General features: G+C 36.4%; 1 pseudogene; it reads right to left on the minus strand.

Moving 5' to 3' along the window:
- Nucleotides 1-13,018: 13,018 nt before the first annotated feature.
- LOC118046316 (cytochrome P450 CYP82D47-like) lies at nucleotides 13,019-15,299 on the minus strand (annotated as a pseudogene).
- Between the last annotated feature and the right edge of the window lie 881 nt (nucleotides 15,300-16,180).

The raw sequence follows: 16,180 nt of genomic DNA on the forward strand, positions 1-16,180 counted from the left end.
CCTTCTGGCGATCTCAAACAACTTGGAATCCCATCTGACGATTCCTTTTATTCAAAGCTGAAATATGAGGTCCCTTCTGGCGACCTCCATCGAAATACGAGATCCCTTCTGTCGATCTCAACAACTTGGAATCCCATTTGGTGATTCCTTTTTTACCGAATGCTATCGATGTCGTTCTTCCTGCTGGCAGGGTTTGAAAACCATTATCTTCTCTTCTTGTTGTTCTAGAATCATCTCAATGATTCTTTCTTCGTCCATAATCTTGTTGGAATGCGCTAAGATCTCCTCCTGTAACGATCCAAAAAATATATATGCAATGATTTATGATTAGATGCAATGCATGCATTTATACCTGGTTTTGAAACATAGGTCCCAGCCTCTTCTTCTAGTTCATGAGACTCCCTCTTAACATGAACTTGCTTTTGAAGTCGTATGCTGGATTTATCTCTCGTGTTGCCTATCATATTCTTGGAGAAGAAGTCTTTGACTTTCTTCAAGTAGTCCTTTTCTCAAAATGTATGACTTGTATTTGCCTCTCTGTCATGCTTTTGTCAAATGCTTTAGCTTGGTTTTCGTAAAACTTTTCATAAAACATCTCGTCTTGCCCCCAGTGTAGGGGTGCGATCCTAGTCTAGGTTTTTATATAGAGAAGAAATTCATTTCGACTCAAAACAAAACCACCAACAAAAAAACTCATTAGAGAGTGAAAGGACAATAAATTGTGTTTTTTTCAAAAATGCACATTGTTTAGGATTGATAAACTCTATTTTTGTCTTGAAAAAAAAATTTACAGGTGATGTATCAATTCATTATGTTATCCAGAGGTGAGGCTGTATTTCAAGGGTAGCATTTTATGATACTTTATTTGTAACCACTAAACCTTGTTTAAAAAGTGCATAATCTCATCATTTATTTAAAGAAAAGGTAGGCTTAAAGACAAACACAAAATCTGGCTGACAATATGAGCTCTGAATGCTCACTAGAGAAAATAAAAGCAAAGACAAAAGCAAATGACAAAAACATGCTAAGGCAAATAAAGTTGTTTTACATTTTGAAAACTACGAGAAGCTCCTGGGTCCACCCGTTCTGAAACTTCTTCTAGTGTGTGGAAAGTCAACCGAGGCAATGCTTCATCTTCCTTCCCCATTTGCGTTTCCTTGTCTTCTCCTTTGATCTCGCCTTCTTCATTATTGACGATTCTTGACCAAGGTTTTCCAACCCTTTATCCCCTATCACTTTTGTCATGTGGCGATGGATTTGAACTGATATTGGGTGTATCTTCAAATGACACCCATCCTATCTTGATGAGCTTCAACAACTTGTTCTTGAAACCATAGCACGTTTCAAGGCAATGCCCGGGAATACCAGCATGGTACTCGCAAGTCAACTCGGGCTTATACCAGATGGGGAATGGTGGCTGTAGTGGTAATGTAGGGATAGGAGCTATTTGTCCAATGCTCAGTAGTTTGGCATATATGTCCTTCAAAGGCATGGGTAATGGCGGTAGTTGTTCTGAAACGTATCTTGGGTTTGGTCTTTGGTGGTTGTTTTGGGTGTTTGACTGGCCATTTGCTCGATTAGGGAAAAAAGGTTTGTTAAAGTTTATGTGGGCCACATGGGAGGTAGGTATTTGTGGGTTATATGAATCCGTTATCTTGTCATTGGACCCACCTTCGAAGTTGTTAACGGGACCTTTCAATTTTCTTCCGAAAAAACCTTTTGTCTCCAATGGCTCAATTATGCGTCCAGCTTTAATCCCTTGCTCTATTCTTTCCGTTATGCGTACAACATCATAGAAATGTTGAGAAGAGCTACCCATTAAATGCTCATAGTAGGGTGCCTTGAATGTATTGGCGAACAAAGCCACCATCTCCGTTTCTATCAAAGGGGGTTGCACATGCATGGCCTCGTCCCTCCATCTTTGCGCATAAGCCCTTACTGATTCTTGGCTTCTCTTTTCCATTGACATAAGGCTCGTTCGATCTGGAGCAATTTCCAAATTGAACTTGTATTGCTTAAGGAAAGCCTCAACTAAATCCTTCCATTTCTTGATCTTGGCATTATCCAGCCTCATGTACCAACTTAGCGCCGACCCCGATAGACTGTCTTGGAAAAAGTAGATCAGTAACTTATCGTCATGAATCACCTCAGCCATCTTATTGCAATAAGATCGAAGGTGAGTGTTTGGGCATTCCAACCCAGTGTACTTTATAAACTCCGGTATCCTGAAATCTTTTTGGTACCGTGATGTTTGGTACCAAGCATATTTCAGACGCTCGCATGGGGTCAAACCAGTCATTTCCCTCGACTGCTCTTAAACCTTTCTTCCAAGGCTGATATCTTATCATCGTTCATAAATCTGGTGGACCTATTATCGGAAGGCCCATCTGCTGTGACGTGAGCTTGAGGGGGCTGAATGGGAATGGCAGGTGCAAAGTGCTGCTCCATCATTGAATCTGCCCCCAAGTTCTGAGATACCCCGGGACATGAACTGACTGTGCTCCTATAGGTGGTTGGGTAGACATTCCCTCCCCGTTCTTGGCTCTTAAAAGTTGCTCAAGCAGATTGGTCAATCGAGAAACTTCATTTTTTCACAGATTCCAACTCGGTCTGGTAGTGCGACTCTAAGTGAGCTCTTTCTTCGTTTTCCATTCTTGATCTGGATCGGGTTTGGTGGACTCTGGATGTGGGACCTATGTTTCACGATCTGGCGATGCATGCATAGATGTATGAGAAAAAAAATGCATGATTGTGATAAAAATGCTTTATTCATTGGTATGAATGTATGACTTGCAAAAGATATTATGGAACATACATCCTAAGGATAGGTTCTAGTTCTTCTACGTGAGACATAGGGTAGGTTTACTACTAGGTCTCTAAAAGAGGGTCTCTTGCTGTTCCAGTGATCACCCTCGTAAAGGCGATATGGAGGTCCAGCAGATAGTGGGATGGCACGTGTACCAATCACTATCAGTCTAAACACTCAGCAAAGAGTTGGGGTTTACACAAACTTAAGCCTTGACTCAAGTCATAAGGCAAGCTGCTAGTCCCCCACTTAAACTTAGAGTTACATGTGTGTGTCCTCCAAAACATAATAATAATAATAAAGTGATGCATGACTATGGCATGTATGATAGAATGTAAAGATATATGCTAAAGCTTTTAAACAAAACATCATAAGAAAACAAAAACCAATAACATATAACATAAACAAACAAACAAATCAAGCTTAGTCCTAACATCCCCAGTGGAGTCGCCATACTGTCACACCCCCCCAAAAATTTATAAATTAAAGAAGGCACGACATCGGTTGGCGATTTTCGTAGTGTTCTGATGATTTGGTTCTTTTGGAGTCGCCACCTAGTATTTGGTCACTAGGAACCCTAACTGGTCTTTCAGAGATTCTAAGGCAAGGGACTGGTTGCGTAAAGGGAAGGTACTAGCACCCCTAATACGCCCTACCTGAGGTAAGCTGCTTGGTGTTTGGTTTGCTCTATAGTCTATGGTGTTGGTGTTTTCTAATCCCGTCAACTCGTAAATCGCAAGGAAATAAAAAAAAACGAAGAAAATTTCACAATTCTTAAAAAAACAATTACTTTTCACGACTCGTAAACCGTGGAGAGAAAAAAAAAATAATTTTTGAAATGTTCTCGATCGCAACCAAAGCTTCTTTCAAACATGTGCGTTGATTTATTACTCCCGATAATATTTTGGATGTTCGTCCTTTTAAGGATTTCTTCATCCAAACATTAGCGGTGAACAATAACCACAACTTCTCCTCCCAAAATAAGATTTTTATAGTTTTTGGAATATTGGCCAATACCCTTTGGAGTTTTACAAACAGGTTGTAAAATCCACAAATGCAAGAAAATGATTTGTGTTTAAGAAATCCATGCGAAAACACATTTTCAAAAAAACTTCCAATATTTTTTTTTATATATAAAAAGAACATTCAAAACATGTTAGTGTATTGGCCGTATGCAACACGCAAGAAAATATATTTTTTTTTGACGAAATCGGGTATTTTTAATACTGAATTTGTATCTCCACAGCATAAAAATACAAACTAATATTAAGTCATTTTTAAAAAGATGTACAAAAAAATCAATAATATTTTTAAGGAATTTTTAGAATTTTTTTGAAAGCAAAAAAAAAAAAATTATCTTTGAAAATTTCAGGTGTCTCGACTAAAATCAGATATTTCAAATACTGATTTTATACCTCCATAATATAAAAAAAAAAATACAAAACCCCCTTAAAAAATATATATATATGAAAGGAAAAGTAACAACATTTTTTTTAGATTTTTCAGATTTTTTTATAAATATTTTATATATATATATATAACATATACACATATATATTATAATTTATAATAATATATAATATATTATAGGGCTGGGCCGGCCCAAATGAATGGGCCAGGCTCAGCCTCAAAAAAAGAGACGGGCCGATCTCGGCCGAATGACATTGGGCCGATCTCGGCCCGAGAAACAAACGTGGGCCGATCTCGGCCCGAAAAACTCCTACGGTCTGGGCCAAGACCGGCCCAGACTTGCAAGGCTGGGCCAGCATCGGGCTGGCCCAGCAGACCCAGGCCCAGCGGGGGAAGAATTAATTTTCTTCCCCCGCCTCCTGCATGCAGAATGCATGCAGGAGGCAAACCTGCAGAAGACACAAAAATGGGGGGAAGAAAATGTACCTGGCGTGGAGGAGGTGGTCGCTGGCGGTGGTGTGGCTCGTGCACGGTGGCTCCGGGCGGCGGCGCTGCGGCTGTTTCCAAGTGTTCGGTTCGCTCTCTCTCTCTCTCCTCTCTTTCTCCTCTCTCTCCCGATCCTCTCTCCCGTTTTTTCTCTTCGGTTTTCTTCTATATTTATAGGGGCAGAACGGGTGGGAGACCATGGTTAGTGCGCCTTCAATCACGCAACGGCTGGTCGGCTCTTTCGGCGGTGGTGGGGGCGAGGAGAGAGACGCGGGAGAATTTTCGAAATTTTTGCCTTCGGTTATGCTAAAACGGGGGAAAGGAAGAAGATGAACAGTGTCGTTCAAAACGACACCGTTCTGGTCTTTTTTTTTTTTTTTTTTTTTTTTTAATGAAACGGCGTCGTTTTGGGTAAAACGCGCCGTTTCATTTAAATGGCTAAACTTCAAATCAGTCCCTCAAATTCGGTCCCCGCCCCTCTTGTTGGCCGCCTTTTCATTTTGGTCCTTGGCCTCTGATTTATGCAATTGAGCCCCTAATTGATCAATAAACTTCCAATTTCTTCAATTAAGCCCCTGAAACAATTCCAAACAGACCCCTCTATCTTTGCGCCTTCTCCAAATTGGTCCCTGGTTTCGGATTTTCTTAATTAAGTCCCTAATTGGCCCTTAAACTTCAATATTTATGCAATTAAGCCCCTGATTTGACTTAATAAATTCCTAAAAATCATAATTTGGCCCCAGAACTTTAATTTCTTCTAATTAAGGCCCAAATTGACTTAAAAATCAATTTTTTCTTGCAATCAAATCCTTTATAAATTCAAATAAAATCCAATTAAGTCCATAAACATCCAAATTTGGGCTTCTCCTCAAAATTCAAAATTTCCTTCTCAATAGGGCTCTCATCCTTCAAGAAAATACTGTCAAAAATCCAATCTTTGTATCTTTATACTCCTTGACCAGTTTTCTAACCATTTTCTGAGTGCTTCTGCCTTCCGTTATTTTTCTAGCCTCTTTTGGCTATTTATTTTATTTTTCATGGGGACCCAAAAATGGGTTACAACAATTGAAATTTCACTTGCCCTATTTTTTTTTTTTTTTTTGATGTGGGCCTGATCCTTAGCATTTAAGTTTCTTGGGCTCTTTTGCCTTTTGGCTTTCTCACAGCTTTATCATCCTTCTTGATCATTGAAATTTCACTTGCCCCAGTGTAGGGTGTGATCTTAGTCGGGATTTTTTATGAAAGAAAAAAAATTATTCAGGCTCAAAAAAGGTTTGCAAGGGATGTACTTATTTTAGAACGTGAAAAGAATAACAAAGATGGCCTTTCCTCATTTCAAGCGCAAGCAGCTATGATCAATAAACTTTGACCTCGTATAGTGTGATGGTTTATTCTTTGCAAAGATGTATTTCATGAGTTATGAGCAACAAGTTCACTACATACCATTATTCATACATTTAAAAAACATGATTCAAGAGTAATGGGGTAAGGGTGTTTGTTCTTTTTTTCACAATTGTTTTTATAATTTAATCACCTCAATGATGGATTTGCTTGATTCACTTGTATTCCACAAGTAGAATGTCAAAAATATCGTTTTCGAATAAACATCAAATTATTTTTTTTGAAATCAAAAATGCCAGATCAATTTTTTTTCAAAACTCCAATAGGGAAACTGATTTTTGGTAAAAGAGATGAATTGCGTCTATGAGATCGCATAAGGCTTCAAAGATGTGTTTGTGAATCTTTATAAGAAAACTCTCTCAGAAAAAATGAATAATGCTAATCATAAACACGATTGAAATGACAAACTCATTATTTTTCATTGAAACTTTAGAAAAATAAGTTCAACAAGAAAGAACTTATGACAACATCTTAGGCTATGAATACTGGCATGATAACATATAAAGGGGTTAAACATTTAGTGATCATTGATTGGAATTTCTGGAATATTTCACTCATTCATTCTCCTCGACAAGGGAATCTTTTCAACAGTCAATTGAAATCAAATGTAGATCATTCTCGACCTAATATCACCATAGCTTTATCTTCAAGATAGTTGGTTTCTAGGAGTCGATGTGAAGCAATTAGCTATAAAAATGATAAGTGCCTTGGCAACCACCTTCAATGAAACCGTTCTTCTCAATCGGGTTAGCAATCTTACCTAACCTAATGGCTTGTTCAATCCTCTCAGCTATAATAACTAGGTCAGTGAAATGTTGTGCAGAGCTTCTAACCAAGTATTCAAAGTACGGAGCTTTAAAGGTGTCGGAAAATAAATTGATCATCTCTTTTTCCAACATGGGAGGGTTAACTTGTGCAGCTAACTCACTCCATCTCCGAGCGTTTTCTCTTATGGACTCCTTGTTGTCCTTCTCCATAGCTTGCAAGCTTAAACGATCAGGGCCCCTGTCTATATTGAACTTATATTGCCTCATGAAGGCATCAACTAAATTCTTCCATTTTTTAACCTTGGTATTGTCTAACCGCATATACCAAGTGAGGGAAACATCACTCAAGCTGTCTTGAAAGAAATGAATCAACAATTTCTCATTATCAACCACCTCAGCCATTTTGTTGCAATATGATTTGAAATGAGTTATAGGGCATTGAGTTCCCGTATATTTAACAAATTCTAGCACTCTAAATTTTTTGGGAATGACAACGTTGGGCACCAAACACATCTCAACAGCCTTTATAGGATCATATAGGTGAATTCCCTCAAATGCCTTTATCCTTTGCTCCAGGGCAATGAATTTGTTCAACTCATCTTCTTTTACCATTTTTCCCTTTTGAGATTCATTCTCTATAGAATCAATGGTAAACATCATTCTTGTGGGGTATACTGGTTGAAAATGCATGACTTGTTGAAAATCAGATGACAACCCATTTGCCCCTAGATTCTGTGGATTGAAGGAATTTACAAGCATAGGTTCAGGCTGAGCTATAAGTGTTGCTTTTTCGGTTTTATCTCTCAAGGCCTGCTCAAGTAGACTAGTAAGCCTTGCGACTTCTTCTTTAAGATTGTCCACCTCTTTTGATGTTGGGCTTCCAACTGGGCTCTTTCTTCGTTTTCCATTTGTCTTTTCTCGAAAGGGTTTATTATATGTAGGTTTCAATGGGGAACCTATATTTCAACCTGTAAACGTAAATCATGCAAAAAATGTTGATTCAATTAAAAATGCGTATGAAATGCAGACACGTCCTTCGTGGGATGACAACCTAATAGGAAGATCCTAATCGTTGAGTGCATCAAAGGGTTGGTCATTATCTAGTTTCAAAGGGTCTCTCATATGCTCAGTGATCGTCTATGAAAGGTCGATATGAGGCTTACAAGTAGTGTGAAAATAGAGGCCCTGAGTAATATCAGTTCGGCATATCAACCACTTCCAAGTAAACAATCAAACAATTTACTTCCAATGTAAATTTATTGGTTTATTCACTAACGCCAGAGTTAGGAATAAAAATACCGGTTTAAATTTATATTATTTTTATTCGTTGTATTTTATTTTATTTAGCTAGAAAAATAAAAAAAATATGTGCATGCGTAAAAATAAATGTATTATTATTTATTTATTCATTGGCGCCAGAGTCGGGAATAAAAACAAACATTTGATTTAAATTTATTTTTTTAGCTACGTAATATTTATCAACGCCAGAGTTGGAAATATTCGTAGTTAGTATTCACTGGCGCCAGAGTCAGGAATATTGTAAGCAAATTTTCATAACATAAAAAAAATAAACATTTAGCAATTTAAGACGAAACTAGCAATGCAGCCTACCTCAGGCAGGACGTTTAAGGGGTGATAATATCTTCCCTTTTACGTAACCAGTCCCGAACCATAAAATCTATGTTGACCAGTTAGGGTTCTTAGTGACCATAATACTAGGTGGCGACTCCTTATCCACATTAAAGAACATGATGCCAGAAATCTGTTCTTTTCAAAGATTTAAGAAAAAAATTTAAGGCCGCCGCGATGTCGGGTGCGACAAGCATGGTACACTCGTCTAAGTGATTTTTTGCTCTTCATCGGTTTTCGAGCTTCCAAGGTTGACACCTCCCTATTTATCTTATCTGATGGTACTAATATCTTTTATCTCCTGATGTATGTTGATTATATTCTGCTCACGGGTAGCAACTCTGCTATGCTCCATCACCTTATACAGTTACTTAGCTCTGAGTTCAAGCTTCGTGACTTAGGTGTTGTTCACTACTTTCTGGGTATTGAAGTTCAGTCTACCAGTATGGGTTTAATGTTGCGTCAACATAAATATATTCTTGACATCCTCACCCGAGCTGGTATGACTTCCTGCAAACCAGTTGATACTCCAGTCTCCCCTTCGAAAGTCATTTTATTATCAGATCATTCATTCTCTGATCCTACACGATTTCATCAAATCATGGGTGCTCTTCAATATCTTACCTTCACCCGTCCAGATATATGCTTTGCTGTTAACAGAGTCTGTCAATTTATGCATGCTCCTACAGATTCTCATTGGGCCGCTATCAAACGTATTTTACGCTATCTTAAAGGTACGGCATCTTATGGTTTCCATATCACTCGAGGCTCCTCTTTTGCTCTACATGGCTTTACAGATGCAGATTGGGCTAGTAGTATTGATGATCCCAAGTCTACGGGCGACTATCTTGTCTTTTTTGGTCAGACGCCAATTTCTTGGAAATCCGGCAAGCAACGCACTGTTGCTCGCTCTTCTACTGAGGCTGAGTATAAAGCCCTTGCTGATGGTACTGCTGAAGTCATTTGGCTTCAATACTTGTTAACAGATTTGCAGGTTCCCTCAGTCTCTGCCCATACCATTTGGTGTGATAATCTTGGTGCTACCTATCTCTCAGCAAATCCTATCTTCCATGCTCGTACTAAGCATGTTAAAGTGGATTATCACTTTGTCCGTGACCGTGTTGCCAAGAAAGAAATTCAGATTCGTTTTGTTCCCTCTCGGGATCAACTTGTCGATGTCTTCACTAAACCGCTTCCTGTTGCATCCTTTACTGCTTTTCGATTCAAGCTTCGGGTTGATCCCCCACCCTCAGCTTGAGGGGGCATATTGTAGAATAGGATTCTAATATAGGATGTTGTAATCATTACAGTTACTCATGTATCTATCAGAATAGGATTCTAATATAGGATGTTGTAATCATTATAATTACTGCAGTGTTTTACTACCTCTATATAAATAGGAAGGTTGGCTAAGGCACAACATAACACATTCAATTATTTTTAACTCATCAAATAAGAGGAAATATATTCATATTTAAAAAAAAAATTAAAACGCAATGTCAAACACGAGTTTGATTTTTACTTATAAAATAAATCTTTATAAATAAATAAAAATACTATATGTTAATCAACTCCAGATCCTAAGTGCACATGGTCAAAGACGAAGAAGGCTGGAAATAGGAAAAGGGAAGACTGGGCCCCTAAGTCAGTCCAAAATATTCGTATAGATTAACCCATTAGATGAATGAAGGAGTCATGGGCCAAGTGGTGATATTAAAATGGCGTAGCTGATCAGTCAGTTTTGGAGCTATAAACAATAAATGTGAGGTTGAGGTGATGGCGAATTGACAATGCCACCACCATCTCTAATCCCAACTGGGAGCTAGACGTGCACCGTGCGCATGGGTGAGTGGATGAGAAAGCCGAAAAGAAGGTTCCATCTTTTTAGTCTCCGTATACTTTCTGTTCTCCATCTTGTCTGCAATCAAAATTCAAAACAAGGGACACAGCATCAATCATTGTGGATTGACAATAAGACACTACAAGTAATTGTTGGCAATTAACTGTTTGTGTTCTAACTTTTATGACATTTTTCGGTGGATTTTAGGTAAATCTTGCGAGAAATGGTAGCTTCAAGTTTTGAAAATAGCTACGTCGAAGGAGAAGACGTCAACAACGCTAACGTGCCTGCACAGTTAATACATATATACACCTTGACATTCGACGATATATATATATCAGTACATGCACATGCATGCTTTTGAAGCTTTGCTTCCTCGATGGATCAATCACAACACAAAAGGGCCATTCGAACTTTTAAACTTTCGTTGTTGCTGCTGAGTACTGCCTTGTAAAAAGAAGCTTAAGTTTAAAGGAAGCAGAAAACATTAGCACACGCAAATGCAAAGGATTGCACAGTACGTAGTCCCATTTTGGCCCCCCTCTTTGCACACAGTAAACATCGCTCGAAGATGGCAATGACCATGACAGATTTTATTGGATCAATGGGGTCCTGGGAATTTTTTAGGTATTTTCAGGTTATTTTTTTACCTTTGATCAAAGGTCAAATACGCCGGTGAAGGAACAAATTGCACACTCAACATACTAGTAAAATGATCTCTCTTCTCCGAGTAACTTATCAATCCGGACCCTCCATGGGTATGGCATGGGACAGCAAGGACAAATTAACTAGACCATGTCCCAAAATTATCATATGTATACGTCATGGTGCTAATTGTTGGACATTTGCTTTAAGTAGATAAATTATAAGTGAATTAAGAAATTAATTTAAAAAATTTTTTGGTTTTCTGCTAAAAAGAACTTTTAATTTTTTTAAATTTAATTCTTAATTTATGGTAGTTAGTAAATGATTGATAATGAAGAGAATTAACTTTTATTAATTTTTCAATCTTTTAGCTTTGAATTTTCACAAGGGGTGAAGGAAGAGTTTAACACGTAAATTTTTTAGATTTTATACATTATTTTTATTTTTGTTTAATATTTTATTCTCATTTTATGCTTTGGTTTTCCTCTAAAATCTAGAGTTTAAGTTCATATTATAGAGAGATATTTAATTTTTATATTTTTGGTTTAAAATATTGGTTTAAAAGTGCATCTAAACCAAGATGGTATTGTTAGAATCTTGAAAGGTATATTGTATACATCTTAGTTGCACAAGTAAAGAGTAATAAAATCTTAAGGATAAATGATTCATACTTGAAAACAATAAAAGATTCATTACTTTAAAGTGTTTTAAAAAATAAATACCATTTTTATTTTAATTTAAACGTAGTTGATTTAAGTTTTTTTTATCTTAAGTTTATAGGTTGATTAATTACATGTATGAACTCTAATTTTTTTCTAAATATTTTAATTTAGCAAGTTTTTTATGATATAATAACTACCAATCCATGATAATTATTTTTTAACTATAATTTTGTTATGATAAACTAGGCATATGTACACATTATTCTAATATATTTACAACTTGTATCTACACTGATATATTTAAGTTAAGAGACATCCCGACAGTTAGAACTTAGGCACTTCGATTAAGAGGTGCTATATACGCACAACCTTTGAGGATGATGGGTGGAGATTTAGGACATGGTGAAAGCTGCCCCTACTTTATAATTAATTCAAGGTTTTTTTGAGCATCCCGTTTGGAAGGAAAATCTCATTATCACAATTAATTAACCATATGATAAAGTTGTCTCCTTTTTTTTTTAACCATATGATAAAATTAAAAGATAGAGAAAAAAAGTAGAAAATACACTATAAATAGGTAATGATTTCAAAGTTCACATAAAAAAATTCATGTAGTCCTTATACTTCAAAATTATACATATTTGGTACCTTAATATTTTTTTCAATATAATTTTGGTATAAAAATATATTTTTATTATTTTTTTTAGTCCCTCATTTGAAAGAGAAGAGAGAGAGGACACGTGGTAGAGATAAAAAAATATGTTGACATCAACTTAGACCATCAAAAAGGTCGATATTTATGTTAAATAGTTTTCATTTAATGAGAAAAGTTCATATTAGATGTTTTTTTCACCTTTTAAAGTTCAATGAAAAGACATTCGATCTCGAGTAGATTTTTTATTTCAGATTGATTTTGGTTTTTTTCAATAGGGATAGATTTATCACAGTTTTCTAAAATATTTTCCATGTTTTAGGTAAAAAATATAATTGAAAAACATGTTTTTAAGTTAAAGAAACAAAAACATTAATTATAAAAAGATAAAGCTTCTTTAATTTTTTTTGGGGACTTTAGCTGCCTAAGTGATATATTATATGATATTCTATTTATAAGATGGAAATTTGAATTCAGAGTTCAATATTTTACGGCTGTTCAATTAAGCTATTTGGAGTTTTTTCTTTTTTCTCCTAGGCCTGTCAATTATATTTCGTGTGTAAAAGTGACGAAATGATATGGGAGAGGAGCAGATACAAGGACGAATGGATGAGTGCCAATGATTTTTATTTATATAGAGAAGTTACATTAATTAGCACGCTAGTATATATAGTAAGGATTTAGATGCAGCAGAAGCCAGGAAGGACGGGCTCTCCATATTTATTGCAGATCATAACAAGGTAGGAGAAGACGAGAGTGAGAAGGGCTTTTAGAGGTGTTGGCTTTGACGTTGTTATTTCCACCTGTTTCGGTCATATCAATCGGTGCATCATCCACAGTCTCTATGTTGAACCTGCAGCAAAGTAGCAAGTGCAAGGTTCAGGACTTGAAGGGCAAACGAGACTCCAGGGCAATTCTTCTTCCGCTACCAAATGGAATAAACTCAAAATGTTGGCCTCGGAAAATCACAATCCTTGTGAGCAGTCAGAAAACCTTTCTGGTTGAAACTCATGCAGGGTCCGACCACACTTGTGGATCTCGGTGAATCTTTTGAGATATTTGTGAATAGACGCGTGCCAGTTAGGAATATGGTAGCCACCTACGGTACATTCCTCCATGGATTCATGGGTATAGACAGTGGTGCAGCGGGATATAAACGAAAGGTTTCCTTGATAATAGCTTTGTAGGTAGACCAAGTTTTTCATGTCACACTCCTTCACTTGCCTTTCTCTACCAACATGGATGTCTAGTTCATCTTGTGCTTTTTTTAAGACCTCACGATTGTTTAGTAGTAAAGAGAGAGTCCCAGGCCAAAGTAACTGATGTAGTGTCTGATGCTGCTAGAATAAGAGCCTGTGAATATTCAAGAAAATAATTAATTTGTAAAATTAACTAATTAAGAGTTTTTAATTATTATCCATTTGTTATGTAACTCAATTGTGGATTTTGTGTAAACAAAGCTAAAACTTAAAAAAAAAAAAAAAAAGGAAGAAGAAGAAGAAGAAGCCTAATTTCATCAAACATGCATTATAACAAAAACAATAACTACTTTTAATCCGACCGGGTATTGGTTGGCTATAACCAGACCAAAATTGAAAAACGATACAAATTAGAAAGAAATTGTTGGTTTAATAATTTTTTCTATATATATGTATATATATTTATTTTTTCTATTAAGTTTTGAATGAATAGATAGTACTGTTTATCAACTGGATAAAATTATGCCAGCAAGCCCGCAAAGTTTTAACGTCTGGAATAGGGCACAGTAGTAACATGAGAAAGTGGGCTTGTGGCCTTTAGTTACCATGGCAACCTACGTTATATCTTTAGCAAGTTTATCTTTAAATGAGGATGGCACTCCAGTTTGTTAAGCGGAGTTTCATTATAAATTAATATGGCATCATCATCAAAACCAAGGTATGAGCTTAATGTTTCTTCATACAATCATTATTCATTTTTTTTAATATTAAATTTATACACACGCACACCCGTCATTAATGTGATACAATAAGTTTTGTAGAAAAATAGCATACCAGACATGTAGCCTTATTGATGGTATCAGCACTGCGATTAGAAAGCTCTTTAGCATCATCCAAAGCGGACAGCATCAAATCCATGAAATCTTCTTCTCCCTTTGCTGTCCCAGAAGCTTTCTTCTGCTTGTGCTCTTCTAACCATTTTTCAGCCGTATGGTCTAGATTTTTTGCTGTCCTTTTCATTGCCTTCTCAACTCCTCCCAAATCCAACCATCTTAAAAATGGAAGTGCGTCAGACGCGACAAACATTCCTGACAATTCTAAAAATGGCCTCAGTGAATCCCTCCATTCATCGCCCGGCTTTTCCTCTCCAGGGCTTGCATAATCCACATATCGCTTGCTAACAATTATCTTCAATATAACGTTTAAAGTTATGTCACTAAACCATCTCTTCATCTCCACCAAAAGCTTTTGTGAATTACTTTTGTTCCCGATCCATTGCTGGTATAACGCTCCTACAGCATCCCTTACCTCATCCTCTCGAACACTTTTGAAACTCCAGTCGATGATTAGAGAGAAACCTCAAGAGTGACTATCTTGCGTATCTGGCGCCCAATATGTCCCGTAGGGGCTAAAACCAAGCATGCTGTAATTGAAGCCCAAGATGTCCGTTGCAAGAGCTTTAGGTCGGGTAGCGAAAGCTTTGTCATTTGTTGTTAGACACTCCTTCGCCATCTCCCAATTACTCACTATCAAAGTTCGATGGACTCCAAGCTTGACGGTGAATATCGGACCATACTTGTCAGCCAAGTTTCCCAACGTTATATGGGGTGGTTGTGAGCCGCCTAGTAGATGGAGATGGCCAATAAGGGGCCATGCACCGGCAGCTTCCGGCGGTGCTCTCTTCTTGTTCTCCTTTCCTGGAATCGAAACAAATAGTAGATCGAGGGCGGAATAAAGGCAAACAGAATAAGTACAGCAGTTGCTGAGAACTGAAAGGGGAAATCCATGATTTGGTTTGAGCTATGTAGAGATCGATCAAATATTCAAAATTATATGTAGTACTTATTATGATGTTGTGGAGGTGTTATAAGATGTTCGATTTGATATGTGATAAAACGGGTACCGCGTCAGTGATGCATACTTATCACCTTCTTTGTCTTTAAATAGAGCGTAGATATCGATAACCTGACATACAATCTAGGATTTCGAGAAGAGGTTCCGAAAATTAAAAAAAACAATTAGTTAAACTGAAAAAGTTAAACTAAATAAAAAAATAAATAAAGTTAATTTTAAGAAATTGAGTCAAATCGAATCAAATCAGAATTGGTTATATTAAACCGGTTTTTGATTTGAAAATAATCAAACTAAAACCAGTCGATTTAAATAAGTTTTGATTTTAAAAAAAAAAATAATTTTGTTATTTTTTTTATAAAAACCAAACCAAATTGATAATGATTATTTCTGATAGATAGATAAGTATATAGAATAATGAAAATAATTGTTTTTAAAAATTATTTTTGTTTAGAAATATATTAAAATTATATTTTTTTTTTTTGCAGATATTTTAATATATTTCTTTTTCTTTAAAAATTCTTCCTTTGCCAAAAGACACCAGATCGAAATTCAATTGGGGGTGGTTAGGTAAGGGTGAAAGAATTGGTAACAGATGGCGGCTGATTTCTTCGTTTAATATATATTTTGTGCAGAAATCTCCATAAAAGAAATCCTTAATTTTCTACTCATGTTCGTGAGACCACTTGAAAGTCTTCATATCCATTTAATCGAGCGGCTACTTTTTCCATATAAAAAAGATATTTAACCTACGACTGTTGAGGACTGAGGTACAATGAAAAGGTTTTTACAATAAACTTGTCCGTGGAGTTGTGTATTGGAAAGTAATTCC

The sequence above is a fragment of the Populus alba genome, chromosome 14 (genome assembly GCF_005239225.2).
Source record: "Populus alba chromosome 14, ASM523922v2, whole genome shotgun sequence".
NCBI classification, from domain to species: domain Eukaryota; kingdom Viridiplantae; phylum Streptophyta; class Magnoliopsida; order Malpighiales; family Salicaceae; genus Populus; species Populus alba.